Source organism: Antedon bifida, chromosome 1, assembly GCF_963402885.1.
Source record: "Antedon bifida chromosome 1, ecAntBifi1.1, whole genome shotgun sequence".
In the NCBI taxonomy this organism is placed as follows: domain Eukaryota; kingdom Metazoa; phylum Echinodermata; class Crinoidea; order Comatulida; family Antedonidae; genus Antedon; species Antedon bifida.
In genome coordinates, this window is record NC_136226.1 from 20,173,774 (window position 1) to 20,198,025 (window position 24,252).

Here is a 24,252-nt window from a genome sequence, read left to right on the forward strand (position 1 = left end):
TTTGATGACGTCATCGTGTTAATAATTGGATTTAATAGATGGGTCTCGTAATTTCGTCTATGCTACACTGTATATAACATACAATGTATTCTGTAAATACTGTAATATGCTGTATGCTACAAAATAGGTACAATTCAACACTGTAAACATACTTAATTTATGTCATAGGATGGCATAACAATTGTCGAAGTTCATATAGTTTAAAGTATGTGCATGTTGCGTTTGCGCGGATAACCCGAACTCGTCAAAGTGACGAGCTCAAATCTATTTTTTTCTGTATTATTCTTCTTTCTTTCTCGCTATTTTTGTGCAGCGCATTTCTCTAAAATATGTAAACATAACATTTCATAACTTTGACAACATGTGGACATTTACCTGAAGTTGGTCACCTCCTATTTTTGAAAGACGTCAGAGTTGCGTAACGTGACTTGCGCGCAATTTTATGATTTTTTATGATTGATCATAGATTAAAAACTAAAAGTCATTTTGTATTGACACTTGGTGAAAATTTAAGTCATATCATGGGAAAACTTTCTATGGATTAAAAATAGCATGTTTCACAAGAGGTTACGCGCGCACGCGCATTTAAAATTTAAAATCATATGGCCAGTTGAATTCAAAAAGTCATATTTTCATCTCTTGCGTAAAAGTTCATTGCGTTTAAACGAGAGCGCATCTCACTTTTACGTGCTCAAAATTCTTCATATTTGTATTAATGTAATTATTTAGATAATTGTCTTCTAAAATAGTTATCTTTATATGTCAATTTGATGATGTCATCATGTTAATAATTGGATTTAGAAGATGGGTCTCGTAATTTTGTCTATGCTACACTGTTTATAACATAATACAGTGTATTCTGTAAATACTGTAATATGCTGTATGCTACAAAATAGGTACAATTCAGCACTGTAAACATATTTAATTCATGTCATAGGATGGCATAATAATTGTCGGCGTTCATATATTTTAAACGTATGTGCATGTTGCGTTTGCGCGGATAACCCGAACTCGTCAAAGTGACGAGTTCAAATCTAATTTTTCTGTATTCTTCTTTCTTTCTGTCATTTTTGTGTCTCGCGTAACTCAAAAACGTGTAAACATAACATTTCATAACTTTGTCAACATGTGGGCATTTACGTGAAATTGTGCACCTCCTATTTTGAATGACGTCAGAGTTGCGCAACATGACTTACGCACGTTTTTACGAATTTCGCGTATTTAACATAGATCGAAAACCACATAACAATTTAATATGAAACTTGACAAAAGTTTAAGTTATATCTTGCGCTAACTGACTATGGGGAAAAAATGGCATGTTTCACACGAAGTTACGCGCGCACGCGCGTTTAAAATTTCGCAATGCGAAAAATCAATTTCTAATCAACTTTCTACGCGTTTCATGTAATTTTAAGCAGGTAAAAAATTCCCACGCGAGCGCATTTTTTTACGCGCATGGTGCGAACGTAGCGTTGAAAACAATTTTTTTTGCATGATTTATGTTTTTTCAGCCTTTTCTAGTAATTTTACCAACTTTTAAACAATTTCTACTTAAAATTACGTCATACGGGCACGTTGAATTGGATAATTTACGTGCGTTTTTGATGAAAAAGTTAAAAAATTTGTCAAAATTCGTCAAAATTATGCTTTTTTTTAAACAGTCATAGATTCTAAACAACAACTTTTTTTAAATTACATCTTCTGGAAGTTGATGAGTTGTAGATATCGGATCATGAATCAATATGGCTAACCGGACATTGCGACGTCATCGTATGGCCACACGAATAGGATTTTTGTCTCTTTCGTTATTGCTCATCATATATAATGGAGCGCATCACGCCTATCTGTATTCCTTTTTCTCCAAGATTTTAATATTGTCTAGGTCAATCAACTATCTTACGCATGAGTTAAAAATATTTTAATTTTTATGACGTCATCATGCCTAAAAATTATAATTAACAGGGTTATTAATTTCATCTTTACAGTAAATTTTAATCTGTTATAGCTCGTAAGAATAAAAAGTGATAATTATGATTAAAACGTTTTCTGGAAGCTATTGGACTGTAGATACGAATTAATGTGAACATTTTGCCAATCGGATGTTGTGAAGTCATCATATGGCCAGTTGAATAAAAAAAGTTGTATTTTCATATTTTGCGTCATAGTTCATCACATTTAAACGAGCACGCATCCATATTCTACGTATTCAAATTTCTTCTACACGTTATTATGTTGTTGGTGAGATAATGTCCTTCCGAAATTGCTATCTTAGTGTTTAATTTTAATACCGTCGCCATGTTAAAAATTGGAATAAACGGTGGGTCCCGTAATTTCACCTATTCTACACTGTATGTAATATGTATAAGACACAAAATAGACAGAATTCAGCACTAACAAGATATGATATTCTTCAGTTCAGGTCATAATGCCATAATCTTTTTCTGTGTGCAATATTCCAACGTATGACGTGCACGTGGTGTTTGTCGTGCGGATAACTAACTCGTCAAAGTGACGAGTTTCATGTCTAGTATTATTCTTCTTTTTTTTTTATTATGCCTTTTTTTAAACAATCATAGATTCTAAACTACGAGGTAAACTTTTTTTTACTTACATATTCGGGAAGGTGATGAGTTGTAGATATCAGATCATTAATCAATATTGCTAACCGGACATTGTGATGTCATCGTATGGCCACACGAATGTAAAATATATGATTTTTGTCTCTTTCGTTATTGCTCATCACATTAAATGGAGCGCATCATGCTTATCTGTATTCCTTTTTCTCCGAGATTTTAATATTGTCTAGGTCAATCAATCTTATGCATGAGTTAAAAATATTTTAATTTTTATGACGTCATCATGCCTAAAAATTTAAATTGCGTGTATACAGATTATACTGTGTACTGTAAAATGTATATACTATATGACACAAAATAGACAGAATTTAGCACTAACAACATATTCTTCAGTTCAGGTCATAATGCCATAATCTTTTTCTGTGTGCAACATTCCAACGTATGAGGTGCACGTGGCATTTGTCGAGCGGATAACTAACTCGTCAAAGTGACGAGTTTCATGTCTAGTTCTTCAGTCTTTCTCCCTCACTTTTTGTGCAGAGCGTATCTCTAAAATGGGTAAACATAACATTTCATAACTTTGTCAACATATGGACATTTACGTGAAGTTGTGCACCTCCTATTTTTGAATGACATCAGAGTTGCGCAACGTGACTTACGCGCGATTTTATGATTTTTTATGATTGATCATAGATTCAAAACCAAGCGTAATTTTTTTTTTTTTATTTTTTATAAAAATTTATGTCATATCAAGGGCAAACTTTTTGTGCACTAAAAATGGCATGCATTACACGAAGTTACGCGCGCACGCGCGCTTAAAATTTTAAAATGCGAAAAATCAATTTCTAATCAACTTTCTACGCGTTTCTTGTCATTTTGAGCATGTCAAAAATTCCCACGCGTGCTCAAATTTTTACGCGTGAGGTGCGCACATAGCGTTAAAAACATACTTTTTTTTCGTGTTTTATGTTTTTCCAGCCTTTTCTAGTAATTTTACCAACTTTTAAACAATTTCGACTTAAAATCACGTCATACGAGCACGTCGAATTGGGTAATTTGTGCGCGTTTTTGATCAAAAAGTTTTAAAAATCGTCAAAATTATGCCTTTTTTTAAACACTCGTAGTTTCTAAACTAAACGGTGAAAGTTATTTTTATTACATATTCTGGAAGTTGATGAGTTGTAGATATCAGATCATACATTAATATGGCTAACAGGACATTGTAACATCATCGTATGGCCATGCGAATATAAAATATAGGATATTTGTCTCTTTCGTCATAGCGCATCACATTTAATAGAGCGCATCTCCACTTATCCGTTTTCTATTTTCACCCCGTCTTTGATATTTTCTAGGTCAATGAACTATCTTTCGCATGAGTTAAAAATATTTTAATTTTTATGACGTCATCATGTCTAAATATGTAAATAACGTGGGTCACTTATTTTCATCTTTACAGTAAATCTGTTATAGCTCATCAGAATAAAAAGTCATAATCATGATTAAAGCGTTTTCTGGAATCTATTGGATTGTAAATACGAATTCATGTGAACATTTTGCAGATGTTGTAACGTCATCATATGGCCAGTTGAATACAAAAAGTCGTATTTTCATATTTTGCGTCATAGTTCATCACATTTAAAAGAGCGCGCATCTATATTTTACGTATTCAAATTTCTTCTACACGTTAATATGTTGTTGCTGAGATAATTTCCTTCAGAAATTGCTATATTAGTGTTTCATTTTGATACCGTCACCATGTTAAAAATTGGAATAAATGGCGGGACCCATAATTTCACCTATTCTACACTGTATGTAATATGTATACAGATTATACTATGTATACTGTAAATAGTATATGACACAAAATATACAGCATTCAACATATCATATTCTTCAGTTCAGGTTATAATGCCATAATCTTTTTCTTTGTCCAATATTCCAACGTACGACATGCATGTGGCGTTTGTCGAGCGGATAACTAACTCGTCAAAGTAACGAGTTTCATATCTAGTTAGTTATCCGCTTAGTAGCGGATAACTCCTTGTAATCGTCCTGTTACTTTTTTTTTTCTTTTTAGTTATCCGCTTAGTAGCGGATAACTCCTTGTGATTGTAGTGGATCAATATTTTTTTTGGTTATCCGCAACTTAGTTGCGGATAACCCTTGTGATTGTAAATATCTTTTTTTTCATCTTCATCATCTTTGTTGGTTATCCGCAACGAAGTTGCAGGATAACCTCTTGTGATTCTACGAAATCATCTTTTTATTTGGCTTCTTTCTTTCTGTATGATTTTTGTGGAACGCTTTTCTCTAAAACTTGCAAACATAACATTTTGTAACTTTCACAACATATCGTCATGCACATGAAGATGTGCTGCGAAACTTTTCATGACGTTTACAATTGCGCAACGTGACTTACGCGTGATTTAACGATTTCTTCGTATTCAACATAGGTCGAAAACCAAATAACATTTCAAATTGAAACTTTCCAAAAGTTTAATTTATATCATGCGCTAACTTTCTGTTGAAAAAAAATTGCGTGTTTTACACAAAGTTACGCGTGCACGCGCATTTAAAATTTCAAAATGCGCAAAATTAATTTCTGATCAACTTTCTACGCGTTTCATGTCGTTTTAAGCATGTAAAAAATTCCCACGCGTGCGCAAATTTTTACGTGTGCGGTGCGCACGTAGCATTGAAAACATATTTTTTTTGCGTGATTTATGTTTTTCCAGCCTTTTCTAGTAATTTTACCAAATTTTAAACAATTTCGACTTAAAGTTACGTCATACAAGCACGTCGAATTGGACAATTTGCGCGCATTTTTGATGAAAAAGTTCAAAAATTCGTTAAAAATATACCTTTTTTTAAACAGTCGTAATTTCTAAACTACACGGTCAACTTTTTGTGGATGACATATTCTGGAAGTTGATGAGTTGTAGATATCGGATCAGGTATAAATATGGCTAACCGGACATTGTGACGTCATCGTATGGCCACACGAATATAAAATTTAGGATTTTTGTATCTTTCGTCATAGCTCATCACATTGAATAGAGCGCATCTCCACTTATTCGTTTTCCATTTTCACCCCGATTTTGATATTGTCTAGGTCAATCAACTATCTTTCGCATGAGTTAAAAATATTTTAATTTTTATGACGTCATCATGCCTAAAAATTTAAATTACGTGTGGCATTAATTTCATCTTTACAGTAAATTTTAATCTGTTATAGATCGTAAGAATAAAATGTGATAATCACGATTAAAACGTTTTCTGGAAGCTATTGGATTGTAGATACGAAATCATGTAAAAATTTTGCCAATCGGATGTTGTGACGTCATCATATGGCCAGTTAAATAAAAAAGGTCGTATTTTCATCATTTGCGTCATAATTCATTACATTTAAAAGAGCGCGCATCAATATTTCACGTATTCAAATTTCTTCTACACGTTAATATGCTGTTGCTGAGATAATTTTCTTCCGAAATTGCTACCTTCGCGTTTCATTTTAAAACCGTCAACATGTTAAAAATTGCAAAAAATAGCGGGTCCCGTAATTTCACCTATTCTACACTGTATGTGATATGGATACAGATTATACTGTGTATACTATATATGAATCTAAATAATAAAATTCAGCAATAACAACATATCATATTCTTCAGTTCAGGTCATACGTGAACACTTCCTTTTGTCCTCAACCTATCCCCTTAATGTTAATGTTGCACCACTTGCGCGGCGGATAACCAAACTCGTCAAAGTGACGAGTTACATGTCTAGTTATTCTTCTTTCTTTCCCGGAATTTTGTTCGCAGCGTATCTCTAATTATGGTCAACATAAGATTGCATAACTTTTGTCATAAGATTGACCTGTAGCTGTAGATGTGCAAGAAATTTCGTTATATGACGTTAGAGTCACGCAGCGTAAGTTACGTGCGATTTTATGAATTTTAATGATTGATCATAGATTATAAACCAAGTCATTTTGTATTGACACTTGGTGAAAATTTAAGTCATGTCAAGGGCAAACTTTCTATGGATTAAAAATGGCATGTTTCACAAGAAGTTACGCGCGCACGCGCATTTAAAATTTCAAAATGCGCAAAAATAATTTCTAATCAACTTTCTACGCTGATCATGACATTTTGAGCATGTCAAAAATTCCCACACGCGCGAAAAAATTTACGCGTAAGGTGCGCACGGAGCATGAAAATCATGTGTTTTTTTCTTGAATTATGATTTTACATCCTTTCTTAGTCATTTTAAAAAAGATTTACATCATTTCAAATTAAAATGACGTCATACAAACACGTTGATTTAGACCATTTGCACGCGTTTTAGTTGCAAAAGTGACAACATATTGTCAAAATTAAGCCTATTTTTAATCTATTATAGCTCCTCAGGATCATCCACGACCCCCAATTTTTTTAATTTAATATGTAAGCAGATATGTTGTAGATATGAATTCATGCAGAACCTTTACCACTCGGATGTTATGACGTCATCGTATGGCCACACGAATGTAAAATATAGGATTTTTTACTCTTTCGTTATTGCTCATCACATTCAACAAAGCGCATCTCGCTTATACGTATTCCATTCGGAATCCTTTTTCAACTAAAACGCGCGCAAATGTTATAAATCAACGTGTTCGTATGACGTCATTTTAATTTGAAATGATGTCAATCTTTTTTTAAATGACTAGGAAAGTCTGGAAAATCACAATTCAAGAGAAAAAACATGATTTTCATACTCCGTGCGCATCTTACGCGCAAACTTTTTCGCGCGCGCGGGAATTTTTGACATGCTCAAAATGTCATGATCAGCGCAGAAAGTTGATTAGAAATTAATTTTGCGCATTTTGAAACTTTAAATGCGCGTGCGCGCGTAACTTTTTGTAAAACATGCCATTTTTAATCCATAGAAAGTTTGCCTTTGATATGACTTAAATATTCACCAAATGTCAATACAAAATGACTTTTATTTTTTATCCTATGATCAATCATTGAAATTCATAAAATCGCGCGTAAGTCACGTTGCGCAACTCTGACGTCATTCAAAATATGGAGGTGCACAACTTCAGGTAAATGTCCATATAATGACAAAGTTATACCAAAGATATATTCACAAGCAATAGGGGATATGCGACGCACAAAAATCCGGGAAAGAAAGAAGAATAACAAAGAAGATGAAAAAAAAGATATTTACAATCACATGGGTTATCCTGCAACTAAGTTGCGGATAACCAAAAATATTGATCCCATACAATAACAAGGAGTTATCCGCTCTACCAAGCGGATAACTAAGAAGATGAAGATGAAAAAAAAGATTTACAATCACATGGGTTATCCGCAACTAAGTTGCGGATAACCAACTAGACATGAAACTCGTCACTTTGACGAGTTAGTTATCCGCACGACAAACGCCACGTGCACGTCATACGTTAGAATTTTGTACACAGAAAAAGATTATGGCATTATGACCTGATCTGAAGAATATGATATGTTGTTAGTGCTGAATTCTGTCAATTTTTTGTCATATAGTATATACAGTATAAACAGTATAATCTGTATACATATTACATACAGTGTAGAATAGGTGAAATTACGGGACCCGCCATTTATTCCATTTTTTAACATGGCGACGGTATCAAAATGAAACACTAAAATAACAATTTCGGAAGGATATTATCTCAGCAACAACATATTAGCGTGTAGAAGAAATTTGGATACGTAAAATATAGATGCGCACCCTTTTAAATGTGATGAACTATTACGCAAAATATGAAAATTTGACCTTTTTAATTAAACTTGTCATATGATGACGTCACAACATCTGATTGACAAAATGTTCACATGAATTCGTATCTACAATCCAATAGCTTCCAGAAAACGTTATAATCGCGCGTAAGTCACGTTGCGCAACTCTGACGTCATTCAAAAATAGGAGGTGCACAACTTCACGTAAATGCCCATATGTTGACAAAGTTATGAAATGTTATGTTTACAAGTTTTTGAGATACGTGAGACACAAAAATGAGGGAGAAAGAAATAAGAAAAAAAAAAAAAAGTAACAGGACGATTACAAGGAGTTATCCGCAACTAAGCGGATAACTAATAATACAGAAAAACTAGATTTGAACTCGTCACTTTGACGAGTTCGGGTTATCCGCGCAAACGCAACATGCACATACGTTTAAACTATATGAACGCCGACAATTATTATGCCATCCTATGACATGAATTAAATATGTTTACAGTGCTGAATTGTACCTATTTTGTAGCATACAGCATTTTACAGTATTTACAGAATACATTGTATGTTATATACAGTGCAGCATAGACGAAATTACGAGACCCATCTTTTAAATCCAATTATTAACAAGATGACGTCATCAAATTGACATATAAAGATAACAATTTTTGAAGATAATTATCTAAATAATTACATTAATACAAATTTGAAGAATTTTGAGCACGTAAAAGTGAGATGCGCTCTCGTTTAAATGCAATAAACTTTTACGCAAGAGATGAAAATATGACTTTTTGAATTCAACTGGCCATATGATGACGTCACAACATCTGATTGGCAAAATATTCACATGAATTTGTATCTACAATCCAATAGCTTCCAGAAAACGTTTTAATCATGATTATCACTTTTTATTGTGACGAGTTATAACAGATTGAAATTTACTGTAAAGATGAAAATAGGTGACCCACGTTATTTACATTTTTAGACATGATGACGTCATAAAAATTAAAATATTTTTAACTCATGCGAAAGATAGTTGATTAACCTAGACAGTATTAAAATATATGAGGAAATGGAATACGTATAAGCGAGATGCGCTCTATTTAATGTAATGAGCAATAACGAAACAGTAAAAAATCCAATATTTTACATTCGTGTGGCCATACGATGACGTCATAACATCCGAGGGGTAAAGATTCTGCATGAATTCATATCTACAACATATCTGCTTCTATATTAAATTAAAAAAATTGGGGGTAACGGTTGATCCTGAGGAGCTATAATAGATTCAAAATAGGCATAATTTTGACAAAATGTTGTCACTTTTGCAACTAAAACGCGCGCAAATGGTCTAAATCAACGTGTTCGTATGACATCATTTTAATTTGAAATTATGTCAATCTTTTTTAAAATGACTAGGAAAGGCTGTAAAATCATAATTCAAGAGAAAAACACATGATTTTCATGCTCCGTGCGCACCTTACGCGTAAATTTTTTCGCGCGCGTGGGAATTTTTGACATGCTCAAAATGTCATGATCAGCGTAGAAAGTTGATTAGAAATTAATTTTGCGCATTTTGAAATTTTAAATGCGCGTGCACGCGTAACTTCTTGTGAAACATGCCATTTTTAATCCATAGAAAGTTTGCGCTTGATATGACTTAAATTTTCAGTACGTGTCAATACAAAATGACTTTTGGTTTATAATCTATGATCAATCATTGAAATTCATAAAATCGCGCGTAACTTACGCTGCGCGACTCTAACGTCATATAACGAAGTTTCTTGCACATCTACAGCTACAGGCCAATCATTTGACAAAGTTATACAAAGTTACGTTCACAAGCAATAGGGGATATGCGACACACAAAAATCCGGGAAAGAAAGAAGAATAACAAAGAAGATGAAAAAAAAGATATTTACAATCACATGGGTTATCCTGCAACTAAGTTGCGGATAACCAACTAGATTTGAACTCGTCACTTTGACGAGTTCGGGTTATCCGCGCAAACGCAACATGCACATACTTAACTATATGAACCTCGACAATTATTATGCCATTCTATGACATGAAATAAATATGTTTACAGTGCTGAATTGTACCTATTATGTAGCACTAGCATACACCATATTACAGTATTTTACAGAATAAACTGTATATGTTATATACAGTGTAGCATAGACAAAATTACAAGACCCATCTTTTAAATCCAATTATTAACACGATGACATCATCAAATTGACAAATAAAGATAACAATTTTAGAAGATAATTATCTAAATAATTACATTAAAACAAATTTGAAGAATTTTGGGCACGAAAAAGTGAGATGCGCTCTTGTTTAAACGCAATGAACTTTTACGCAAGAGATGAAAATATGACTTTTTGAATTCAACTGGCCATATGATGACGTCACAGCATCTGATTGGCAAAATATTCACATCAATTTGTATCTACAATCCAATAGCTTCCAGAAAACGTTTTAATCATGATTATCACTTTTTATTCTGACGAGCTATAACAGATTGAACTTTACTGTAAAGATGAAAATAAGTGACCACCGTTATTTACGTTTTTAGACATGATGACGTTATAAAAATTAAAATATTTTTAATTCATTTTAATTTATTCCATTCCATTCTTCTAAAATTGTTATCTTTATATGTCAATTTGATGATGTCATCGTGTTAATAATTGGATTTAAAAGATGGGTCTCGTAATTTCGTCTATGCTACACTGTATATAACATATACAGTTTATTCTGTAAAATACTGTAATGGTGTATGCTACATAATAGGTACAATTCAGCACTGTAAACATATTTATTTCATGTCATAGGATGGCATAATAATTGTCGAGGTTCATATAGTTAAGTATGTGCATGTTGCGTTTGCGCGGATAACCCGAACTCGTCAAAGTGACGAGTTCAAATCTAGTTCTGTATTATTCTTGTTTCCTTCCTTCCTTTTTGTGAGTCGCGTTTCTCTAAAATGTGTAAACATAACATTTCATAACTTTGACAACATATGGGCATTTACGTGAAGTTGTGCACCTCCTATTTTTGAATGACGTCATAGTTGCGCAACGTGACTTACGCGCAATTTTATGAATTTCAATGATTGATTATAGATTAAAAACCAAAAGTCATTTAGTATTGACACTTTGACAAAATTTAAGTCATATCAGGGGCAAACTTTCTACGGATTAAAAATGGCATGTTTCACAAGAAGTTACGCGCGCACGCGCATTTAAAATTTCAAAATGCGCAAAATTAATTTCTAATCAACTTTTTATGCGTTTCTTGTCATTTTGAGCATGTCAAAAATTCCCACGGGCACGTAGCGTTAAAAACATATTTTTTTCTCTTGAATTATATTTTTCAAGTCTTTCCTAGTAATTTTGAAAACAATTTAGACCTTTTCCAGTTTAAATAACGCCATACGAACACGTTGAATAAGACAATTCGTGCGCGTTTTTTATGAAAAAGCTTTAAAAATCGTCAAAATTATGTCTTTTTTTAAACAGTCATAGTTTCTAAAGTAAACCGTTTATTTTTATTACAAAATCTAGAAGTTGATGAGTTGTAGATATCGGATCATGCATCGATAAGGCTAAAAAAACATTGTGACGTCATCGTATGGCCACACGAATGTAAAATATAGGATTTTTGTCTCTTTCGTTATTGCTCATCACATTCAATGGAGCGCATCACGCTTATCTGTATTCCTTTTTCTCCTAAATTTATATATTGTGTAGGTCAATCAACTTTCTTTAGCATGAGATAAAAATATTTTAATTTTTATGACGTCATCATGCCTAAAAATTTTAATTACATGGGTCATTAATTTCATCTTTACAGTAAATTTTAATCTGTAATAGCTCGTAAGAATAAAATGTGATAATCACGATTAAAACGTTTTCTGGAAGCTATTGGATTGTAGATACGAATTCATGTAAACATTTTGCCAATCGGATGTTGTGACGTCATCATATGGCCAGTTGAATAAAAAAAGTCGTATTTTCATATTTTGCGTAATAGTTAATCACATTTAAAAGGGTGCGCATCTATATTTTACGTATTCAAATTTCTTCTACACGTTAATATGTTGTTCCTGAGATAATTTCCTTCAGAAATTGCTATTTAAGTGTTTCATTTTGATACCGTCGCCATGTTAAAAATTGGAATAAATGGCGGGTCCCGTAATTTCACCTATTCTACACTGTATGTAATATGTATACAGATTATACTGTTTGCATGTATATACTATATGACACAAATTGACAGAATTCAGCACTAACAGCATATCATATTCTTCAGTTCTTGTCATAATGCCATACTCTTTATCTGTGTGCAATATTCCAACGTATGACGTGCACGTGGCGTTTGTCGTTGTGCGGATAACTAACTCGTCAAAGTGACGAGTTTCATGTCTAGTTTTTTTCTTATTTCTTTCTCCCCCATTTTTGTGTCTCACGTATCTCAAAAACTTGTAAACATAACATTTCATAACTTTGTCAACATATGGGCATTTACGTGAACTTGTGCACCTCCTATTTTTGAATGACGTCAGAGTTGCGCAACGTGACTTACGTGCGATTTTATGATTTTTTATGATTGATCATATGCTAAAAACCAAGCATAATTTTGTTTTGACACTTTGTGAAAATTTAAGTCATACATATCAAGGGCAAACTTTTTGTGGATTAAAAGTGCCATGTTTTAAAAGACGTTACGCGCGCACGCGCATTTCTCCTCTATTTTTGTGTCTCGTAATTTTACCAAATTTTAAACAATTTCGACTTAAAGATACGTCATACGAGCACGTCGAATTGGACAATTTGCGCGCGTTTTTTATGAAAAGGTTAAAAAATTCGTTTAAAATATGCATTTTTTTAAACAATCGTAATTTCTAAACTAGACGGTCAACTTTTTGTGGATGACATTTTCTGGAAGTTAATGAGTTGTAGATATCGGATCATGTATTAATATGGCTAACCGGACATTGTGACGTCATCGTATGGCCACGCTAATGTAAAATTTAGGATTTTTGTATCTTTTGTCATAGCTCATCACATTTAATAGAGCGCATCTCCACTTATCCGTTTTCCATTTTCACCCAAATTTTGATATTGTCTAGGTCAATCAACTGTCTTTCGCATGAGTTAGAAATATTTTAATTTTTTTGACGTCATCATTCCTAAAAATTTAAATTACGTGTGGCATTAATTTCATCTTTACAGTAAATTTTAATCTGTTATAGCTCGTAAGAATAAAATTTGATAATCACGATTAAAACGTTTTATGGAAGCTATTGGATTGTAGATACGAAATCATGTGAAAATTTTGCCAATCGGATGTTGTGACGTCATCATATGGCCAGTTAAATGAAAAAAGTCGTATTTTCATCTTTTGCGTCATAATTCATTACATTTAAAAGAGCGCGCATCAATATTTCACGTATTCAAATTTCTTCTAGACGTTAATATGTTGTTGCTGAGATAATTTCCTTCCGAAATTGCTACCTTTGCATTTCATTTTAAAACCGTCAACATGTTAAAATTTGCAATAAATAGCGGGTCCCGTAATTTCACCTATTCTACACTGTGTGATATGGATACAGATTATACTGTGTATACTATATATGAATCGAAATAATAGAATTTAGCAATAACAACATATCATATTCTTCAGTTCAGGTCATAATGCCAACGTGAACACTTCCTTTTGTCCTCAACCTATCCCTTAATGTTAAAAGGTACGTCGTTACACGTTCATGTTGCACCACTTGCGCGGCGGAAAACCAAACTCGTCAAAGTGACGAGTTACATGTCTAGTCTGTATTCCTTTTTCTCCGAGATTTTAATATTGTCTAGTTCAATCAACTATCTTATGCATCATTGACTCTGTATGCATGAGTTAAAAATATTTAATTTTTATGACGTCATCATGCCTAAAAATCTAAATTACGTGTATACAGATTATACTGTGTACTTTAAAATGTATATACTATATGACACAAAATAGACAGAATTTAGAACTAACAACATATCATATTCTTCAGTTCAGGTCATAATGCCATAATCTTTTTCGGTGTGCAACATTCCAACGTATGACGTGCACGTGGCGTTTGTCGAGCGGATAACTAACTCGTCAAAGTGACGAGTTTCATGTCTAGTTCTTCTTTCCTTCCTTCCTTTTTGTGAGTCACGTTTCTCTAAAATGTGTAAACATAACATTTCATAACTTTGACAGCATATGGGCATTTACGTGAAGTTGTGCACCTCCTATTTTTGAATGACGTCATAGTTGCGCAATGTGACTTACGCGCAATTTTATGAATTTCAATGATTGATCATAGATTAAAAACCAAAAGTCAATTAGTATTGACACTATAACAAAATTTAAGTCATATCAGGGGCAAACTTTCTACAGATTAAAAATGGCATGTTTCACAAGAAGTTACGCGCGCACGCGCATTTAAAATTTCAAAATGCGCAAAATTAATTTCTAATCAACTTTTTACACGTTTCTTGTTATTTTGATCATGTCAAAAATTCCCACGGGCGCGCAATATTTTACGCGCGCGGTGCGCACGTAGCGTTAAAAACATATTTTTTTCTCTTGAATTATATTTTTCAAGCCTTTCCTAGTAATTTTAAAAACAATTTAGACCTTTTCCAGTTTAAATAACGCCATACGAACACGTTGAATTAGACAATTCGTGCGCGTTTTTTATGAAAAAGCTTTAAAAATCGTCAAAATAATGTCTTACAGTCATAACAGTCATAGTTTCTAAAGTAAACCGTGAACCGTTTATTTTTATTACAAAATCTAGAAGTTGATGAGTTGTAGATATCGGATCATGCATCGATAAGGCTAAAAAAATTATGTTTAGTGTTAGTTATCTCAGTTTTAATTAACTTTTTAATATTACTTAGTTGGACAACATCGTTATCTTTAAAAGCCTTTTGTCTGTCTTTCAACAAACCCTTCAGTTTCCTAGTTATCCAAGGTTTTTCATGATTAAATATCTTATGGTTTTACTACTACCTACTAACATTAATAACATTTTAGCCAAAAGTTCAACATCATCATCAAAAAAAATTCAGACCAGTTCGTACATTCAAAGCAATCTGGTAAACTTTCAATCGCTTCCTTGCTCCAGACCTTCACAACCTTTTTGACAGGTTTAACCTTCTTTGCGCGCTGTATATACTGTTTTCAAGATGATTAAGAATGATTGGGGATTTGACTGTTACTTTAACTTATTTAAAGGTAACGATCGAGGAGTTGCAACACTTTTTCATACTGATTGTAACTTTAAGGTTAACAATACTTTGACAGATAAAAATGGAAACGTTTTAATTTCAGATATTGAAATAGAAGGACTAAGGATCAATCTAGTTATATTGACCAAATAATGATTCTCCTGAATTTTATAATAAACTATCAGATATGATTGATTCGCTTGACAGTTCAATCATCAATCATCTGTGGTGATTGGAATTTAATATTAAACCCCAAAATTGATTGTATTAATTATACAAATCTGAACAACCCTCGAGCAAGAGAAAAAGTTCTCAACTGGTGTGATTCAATGAATCTCGTGAATGCATAGCGTATACTAAATTTCGGCGGCAATCTAATGCAAATAAGCAAGCCCGTCTCGATTTTTTCTTAATCTCTCAAAAGTAAATGAATGCGATATTCTACCGAGCTACAGATCAGACCATTCAATCGTTATTAATTAAACTTGACCTTAATCAAATGATGTGTGGAAACGGTTTCTGGAAATTTAACAATTCCTTTCTCCCAACATAAAATACACCGGTCTTGTAAAATCCACAATTAACACAGTTATAGCTCAGTACACCGCTTTACCGTATGATGGTACAACACTGCACCTCATTCCACCAAACGATATTTGTCTAACCATTAATGATCAGCTGTTTTTAGAAATGGTTCTATTGGAGATCAGATCAAATATGATCAAATTTGCATCCCAGAATAAAAAAGGGAACAAATGCCAAGAAAATAGAAAAAGAGACAGTTGAATTGACGGAGAAAGTAAACAATGGCGATGTACTGTAAGTGTTTTCGATTTTTAAAATTTTAAACAGAGAGAACTCGAAGAGATTGAATTGAAGGGAGACGAGTTAGATCAAAGCCCAGTGGATGGAGGAGGGCGAAAAACCCAGCAAAAATTGTTTTAATTTGGAAAAAAGGAATTCCATGGCCAAAACAATTACTAAAATTGAAGGAGAAAATGGAAACATTTTAAAAACATCAAAGGAAATTTTAATTGAATCAAGGAACTTTTATAATAACCTTTATTATAAACAAGGCCATATGCATGGCTGCAGTCGCGTGCGCAAATTTGAGTTGGTGTTCACCGACCGACCAACTGACCGACATAGTGAGCTATATACGATGAAGATATTCATGACATCTTTAAAATCCAATGCCCCATTTCTATTGATGGGCCCATAAGATATTGGTATATGAATGCGGACAAATGTCCGTAACACAAAGACAAGGATTAATTACTCTACTGCCAAAAGGTAAAAAGCCTAGGCACAATTGGAGACCAATCTCATTACCGTATAATCTATAAATTAGCCTCTTCCTGCATTGCATTGCATTGATTAAAATCGGTTACAAAGCTTAGCGAACAGCAAAAAGCGGGTCGTTATATTGGTGAAAATATTAGGCTCACCTATGACATAATTAATGAATGCCTCTCAAAACAAGGATTTTCCAGGTTCAATAATATCAGTAGGTTTTGAAAAGGCTTTCATTCATCAAACAAGGCACGCCACCCAGGTGGAAGCTACCAAATCGGAATTACTTCATAGTGCTGAACTGACAGACCTAATTAAATCCAGTATCCATGATGTACTTAATTCAGAGGAAATAAAGAACACTTTTACAAACATATTTTCTGATGTGATCAAACGCGAACTGGCACCCTTGACGGAACAGATCGAAAAAATCGAAGGCCGGTTGTATGATATCGAAATGCGTCTGATGCAAACGTAAGCAAAGTTAAACTAGAGGTACTTGAGGCTGAAATGGATGCTTTACAGCAATACAGTAGAAGATGAAAAAGATGGCGAAGATACCAATAATATTGTAATTAAATTGGCCAAAGACCGCCTAAATGTTGACATATCAGCTGACCACATAGACTGGTCACATCGTACTGGTAAACGTCAGCTTGGTGGCAAGTCTAAGGCTAAGCCTAGGCCAAAATTGTTAAATTTACCTCGTACCAGCATCGTAGAAGGGTAATTATCCAACCAAAAAAATTAAAAGGGTCTGGAATTTCTATTCAAGAGGATCTTACAAGCAGTGTTAGTAAGCATTCCAATGATAAAAATGCATGGTCCATCGATGGGAGGATTTTTGCTACAACAGAAGCAAATGGAAATGTAATCAAACATATCATCCATTCACACCAGGAACTAATTAATAAGCTAGGAAAAGGAGTATCAAACAGCAAAGGAAAGTAAATCTTTTATTATTTCCATCAACCAACTTTTTGCTTTTAGTGCTTATCATTTTTAACTGCTTGCTTTCAATCATCTTGATCTGCATTATGACCATCAGACCTATTTAAATCTCAAGAAACTTGAAACAGCATCATGAAGTCAACTTAACTTTTCCTGCCATTCAATCTAATTCAACTATTCAACTTCAGCTTTTTAACTTTTAAACTTACAATTAACTGCTTTCTTGGACAGCTTAAATGCATTATTGTATTAATTTAAATTGTTTTTATTAACCAAATTAACTGCATGCTTTCTCATAATTTACATTCACCATCGGCATGGTTTGACTTTTTTTCCTAATGACTTCATATGTTATTGCTTTTATTCATTGTATAGTATGTCTTTATTGCCCATATTTATATTTCTCTTTTTATCTTATGATACTGTTTTCTATTTTTATCATACCATGTTTATCTTTATCTTTTTTACCATCATTTTGTCTACATTAGCTTTAAATAAATGTTTTCAAAATTGATCTGAAACAGACATACTTTTAACTTTCAATTTACCAATTTCAACAAATTGCATGACTATGTAATACATATTGTTAACAATTCTTAATTAATAATCATTGCTCTTGCCTTTAAATTTCAATAATAAATGCTTTCATCTCTGAATCGTTCTATATTTCCTGGGGATACAGACAGGGGGATGGACTAAGCCATACATTTTTCTTTCATGTGTTAGGAATGATGATTAGGAAAAATAAACATATACATGGAATTGATATCGATAATCATGAGTATAAACTCTCCCAATATGCCGATGACACTGTCATATTTACAAATGGCTCTGAACAATTGATGTATGAAACCTTTTATGAACTTGATATTAAATTTGCAATTATTGTTAAGACATTATTGATTTTAAAGTTGACATACTGTACCTCTTCCTTACTCTGCCAAACCCTTATGAACATTTTGTAAACGAATTTAACATCCATCTTCAATTTCATATGGAACGGTGTAGATAAAATAGCCCGTAATCAATTAATCCAAGATTATCCGAATGGAGGGCTATGTATGATTGATATAATAAGCCAGCTTCAGGCTCTAAAGATATCTTGGATTAGGTGATTTGCCCTAGCCCCACCAGAGTTTACTATCTATCGTAATGTTATGTTATTTGTAGTTGGTGTCTATTTGGCTTTTAATTCTTAATTATTATTGCAATATATATTGCTATTTATTTGATTTTAAATAAATTATGATTTATTAATTATTATGATTAATATATTTCCGTAGGTTTTTAATCAATAATGGCTGATCCAACTGAAGATTCTGTTCTGTCTTGTAGCAAAAGCAAACCCACTTTTATGAGATTTAAGAGAGAACTTGGAGAAAGAATAAACCATAAAGACAAAAGCGGGCAGAAGAAAAACTTCAATGACTTTATTTATACAAAATCCTGATTTAGTTGTTGGTAAAAGAATTGATCACTTATTTAAAGTGGACAAGGAGAGTAGGTGGTATATGAATAGCAGTACAGTCATTTGTTTTTGGTCCAACAATGGTTAGAGGTTTAACATTAATTAATTATGTTATTAGTTTTCAACCATTTTTATAGTAGTTAGGATAGATTGTGTTTGAAAATACAGGGCTCGATTTAGTACTAGCCCGGCGTACAATGGCTAGTAAAAACTGCTCCGGGCTAGTCAACCTACCTTCCTTTGAGCCCGGTGGGCTAGTTAACCACAGTCTAGGCCTAGCCTACGCTGATATAAGGCCTAGCCTAGCAGGTTTATTACGACAGGAAATAGTATAATAAAATGTCATATGGTAATAAAATACACGAATAAACTCTCAAAAAAGATTGTGTGTTGTCGTTAATATTATAAATTATTAAGTTTTGCATTTGAAATCCAAAAACGTCACCCGCTCCACTCAACAATATCACGACGCGATGATCGTCTTTTATTTCTCCTCATTACCTACCACGCCATTCGCTCGAGTCTCGAGCGAATGTAAAAAAAGAATGTAAATAGTACAGCCCGCCCTCAATTTGTAGAGGAAGCAACAACAAACATACAAGAACTACACGCGTTGTATGGAGTTGGTTTTAAACGACTGGAACATGACGGCTGTATACTTTTTACCATTCAGAGGAGGTGATAAATATCCACAACCGCAAAAAATTTGTGTGCGTGTTTAATTTACGATTTATGTTATTATTACGATGTGGCGGTTTCTAGAAAATGTGAAAAATCCAAAGGAAAAGAAAAAAGAGTCAAAACGGAAATATGACCAAAATTATGATAATTCAAAGAGAAGAAGAACATACAGGCCGGAGTGGGAAAGAGATTTTGAGTGGCTAGCCTATGACAAGAATGACGATGAAATGTTTTGTAAGTGGTGCCGTGAATTTGCTAACGCTGGTGATCGAAGTAATTTACTTTTGAAAGGAACCGATAATTTTAGGGTAGATTCGTTAAAATCACATAATAAGTCACATGCCCACATAACAGCAACCGACAAACACAAAGCAACGCTCTTAAAACCAGGATCAAGCAAAGCTGCTACAATGTTGAAAAGTATGAATGAGTCTGTTTTGAAAAAACTTACCATACTTTTCAGAAACGCGCATGCAATTGGTAAACACTGTAGACCTTTCACTGATTTTGTTTGGATGTGCAAGTTAGATGAAGCGAAGGGACTTTCAGTTGGACCCTCATACCGGACGGACAAGTCGGCACAGCACTTTATTTATTTTATTGCTGAGGTTAGTAATACATTAATTTATATTATTATAGTTTAATTCAGTAGTCCATAGCCCCTAGACAATTCGTTTTTATCCATGTTTGCTACATGGTATTATTACTACAATTGAGTAAATATTTTTATCATTTTATTTGTACAACAGATTCGTCTACTACTGAGGCAGAAATTGTGTACATCCAATATGCAGCTGATGGCAAGAGACATACAGATTTAGTTGGTGTCAAGAATGTTACAACCAGCAATGCAATTTCAATAAAAGCAGCCATCCTAGACTGCCTTGAGTCACAGCTCAAAATCGACTCAGAAATATTGAAAAAGAAGCTCATTGGATTTGGGAGCGATGGAGCTTCTGTGATGTTAGGAAAGAACAATGGAGTGTCTAAACTCCTAAAAGATGAATTCTCAACTCTTCAAGTAGTGGTTCATTGTACTGCCCATCGCTTGGAATTGGCATTTAAAGATGCTGTCAAGGAAGTCCCATTATATTCAACATTGAATACTCTCCTGCTTAATTTGTATCTGTTTTATCGAAACAGTTAAAAAAACAGAAGCGGTTTGAAGGTTGCTGGCGAAGCTTTTAATCAGAGAGCCTTTATTCCAACTCGCATAGGAGGAACAAGGTGGTTGCCACATATCCAGAGAGCCCTGAAACAGCTGATTGATGGATATGAACCATTGCAGTCGCACCTTAATCAGGTAAATAATTTGATTAAAATAACAAATTTATATATGTGCATTTAATTTACATTGAAACATAAATTACTGTATTAAAAAATATTATTTTCACAGTTGGCAGTGCAGCGAGGAGTTTCAGGAGACGCACAAGCGAAAGCTAAAAACTTCCGGCGGCAACTATGCAGGAAAGACATAGTGCTCTTTGCCCATGTAATGTTGGATATTGTACAACTGTTATCAAAGGTATCATTCACAGCCCAACAATCCAGTTCCACAATAGCTGATGTTGCTGCATCAATTGAAGCAGCAAATGCAGTCTTAAGGGACTATAAAGAAAAGTAAGAGATACATTACATTTCTGTGAATCCACATTAGAAAACTTTCTACAGAAAGAAATAACTGTTGCATGAATAATGGGTCCAATTTGTATTAAAGGCAAATAACTGAAAAAATGACAATGCTGTGGGTATCAGTGGCTGGATCTCAATAGAGATACAAAAAAAAAGCGAAAAGCTAAATCAAAACGATAAAGTAAAACAGCCAGAAAAGTTAGCAGAGCTTTCGGGCAACACTAGCCCTTCATCAGTGCAATATATATATATTTTTTTTCATTATTTGTAAAGGAAGATGACACCGAAGTTTGAGGCCTTAAATGACGACGTCATGGATAAGTCAGAATTCAAAGGAGAGAAACTTGTTGGAACTGGGGATAATGTTGAAACCTCAATAGTTAAAGTCATCTCTAACATCCAGTCGACATTAAAGGGTAGGTTTTCCGACATGCAAGATGGATTGCTACATGCCTTTAGAATAAGCAGTTTCAAGTTTTGGCCTGCTTCAATTAAAGATACGAAAGGTTCGTATAATAAATTTAATTATGATAGTTTTTTATTTTTAATTATAATACTATACTACTAGGAAGAGTAGTATTCAGTCATATAATATATTTGTTTATTTCTTTCAACTGTAGACTTTGGCAATGAAGAGATACATCTCATTGTAGAAAAACTCAATGAATCAATAACAGCTGCCAATGTATCTCAAGACGAGTTAGATCTGGAATGGAATCTGTTAAAGAAAAGAGTTTATGCAAGGTACATTATTCAATCATTATATTAAAATTCCTAAATATTTTTTCCACACAACCGAAATAAAAATAAATGTTCTATTTCTTGGTAGACAATCTTAAATCATTAATAATATTCTTGCAGGAGGCAATAGTAATAATAAATACATTAATTTGCTACACTTTCAGGTACAGCAATATTATCCAGGCCAAATGGGAAGAAATCATCCCTTCAATTAAAGAAGAACTTCCCAACATTTCTTCTTTAATGGACCTAGTGCTGGCAGTCCCAGCCAGCTCTGCTGAAGCTGAAAGGGGCTTTAGCAGAATGAAACAGCTCAAAACTAAATATAGGTCATGTCTTCAGGATGATTGGGTCACTGACCAGATGGTCATAATGATGCAGTCAGATAAAATTTTGCAGTATGATCCGCTACCTGCAATCAACTTGTGGAACAGTGTCGGTGGAGTTATCAGACGGACTGGTAAAATGGAAGATGATTCACAAGAAGAAGAGCAGGAATCAGATGATGAGGCAGACTTTAATGTATATGACAGTGACAGTGACAGTGACTTTTGAATTTTCGATAAAAAGTCAATAAAAAAAGAAAATGTTATTAGTAAAACATTGTTGTTCATTGAGTTTTCTTTTTTTTTTTTAAATTGCTACCGCACTGTTATGCTGAGGGTCGAATGAGTATACTAAATGATTTAAAGTTTGTGTTTGGAAAAAATTAGTGGGCTAGTAAAATAGTGTATGGGCTAGTGAAATCTACAGTGAGCTAGCCCAGGGGACTAGTAACATGAAAAAGATAAATCGAGCCCTGAAATACACTAGTTTATAGCCAAAATTGTAAAAATATGCTAATTATATGCATATTTTAAATTAATTATTAATTTATTAATTATTAAATTACTATATTATTGAAGTTTAAGTTATTATTATGCATTGTACCAAATATGAAAGCTGTACTTCTACAGATTATGCAATAAATGGCAAATGAATATTTAATTAACTGTTAGTGTTATTTTATGTACCATTCTCAAAACAAAGAAATACAAAAGAATAACCTTCGACCCAAGTCCAAAAAGTTTCTAAATTAGCAGTGTAAAATAATTAATATATCGGCAACAGTTTGGCCATTTTAAGTGATTTAAATTGTTTTGAAAATGAGAAGAGTTCTTTTTTCTGATTTTCAAGCTTTTAAAAGCATGTGTTTAGATAATAATTATGACCTAAAATGTCTACTTTTATAACTCCCATTCCCACAAACTACATTTAATGTAAAAATAAATATTATATGGTCCAATTGAGATAACTTTTTTGTCTTTAAACGGTTAAAAATATGAAAAATAAGTTGATTCTAGTAATTTTAGGGGCCTGCTATAAATCCCAAAATGCATTGTGCGCGGATTGATATTTTCATTTTTCTTCTGTAAGTGTAATTCACCCACTTTTGATCGATCGTGAGGCCAAAACAAATGGAAGACTTCAGCGAAAATACCAGGTTTTCCCCAATTTGTATCAACGGAGTCTGGCAAAAAATAGAAAGGCAAAAAATAGAAAGACAAATAATACAGCAACTATACAATGTCAGGCTAGGTATATAGCTAGCGTACGGTGATCGTACGTTACCGATGTTTACCAGCTAGGCCAACAAAACTAAGCCTAGCTAGGCTATGCCTAAAGACCGTCCACGAGAGGTCATTCGCCGCGAGCTACTTAGGTAGTGCATTGTTTCTTACTTTTTATCATAATTTACCATAAAACGTACATTTAAGACAAGGGGCGCTACTGCAGTTTCGCACCACACTGTCATATCTTTGATTTCTCACCTAAATTTTTTCTCACACCCACATCATACAATTTTGGGCCATTATGTAACATGTTCACATGATTTGGCCAC

The 24,252-nt window shown here is 33.4% G+C and overlaps 1 protein-coding gene and 1 pseudogene across 1 annotated transcript in view; one reads left to right on the top strand and one right to left on the bottom strand.

The window, feature by feature from the left end:
• The window catches only part of LOC144845129 (COMM domain-containing protein 4-like), a 122,484-nt gene that overhangs the window by 64,004 nt on the left and 34,228 nt on the right, over positions 1-24,252 (bottom strand). The window lies entirely within an intron of this gene.
• LOC144852780 (zinc finger protein 862-like) lies at positions 20,063-22,925 on the top strand (annotated as a pseudogene).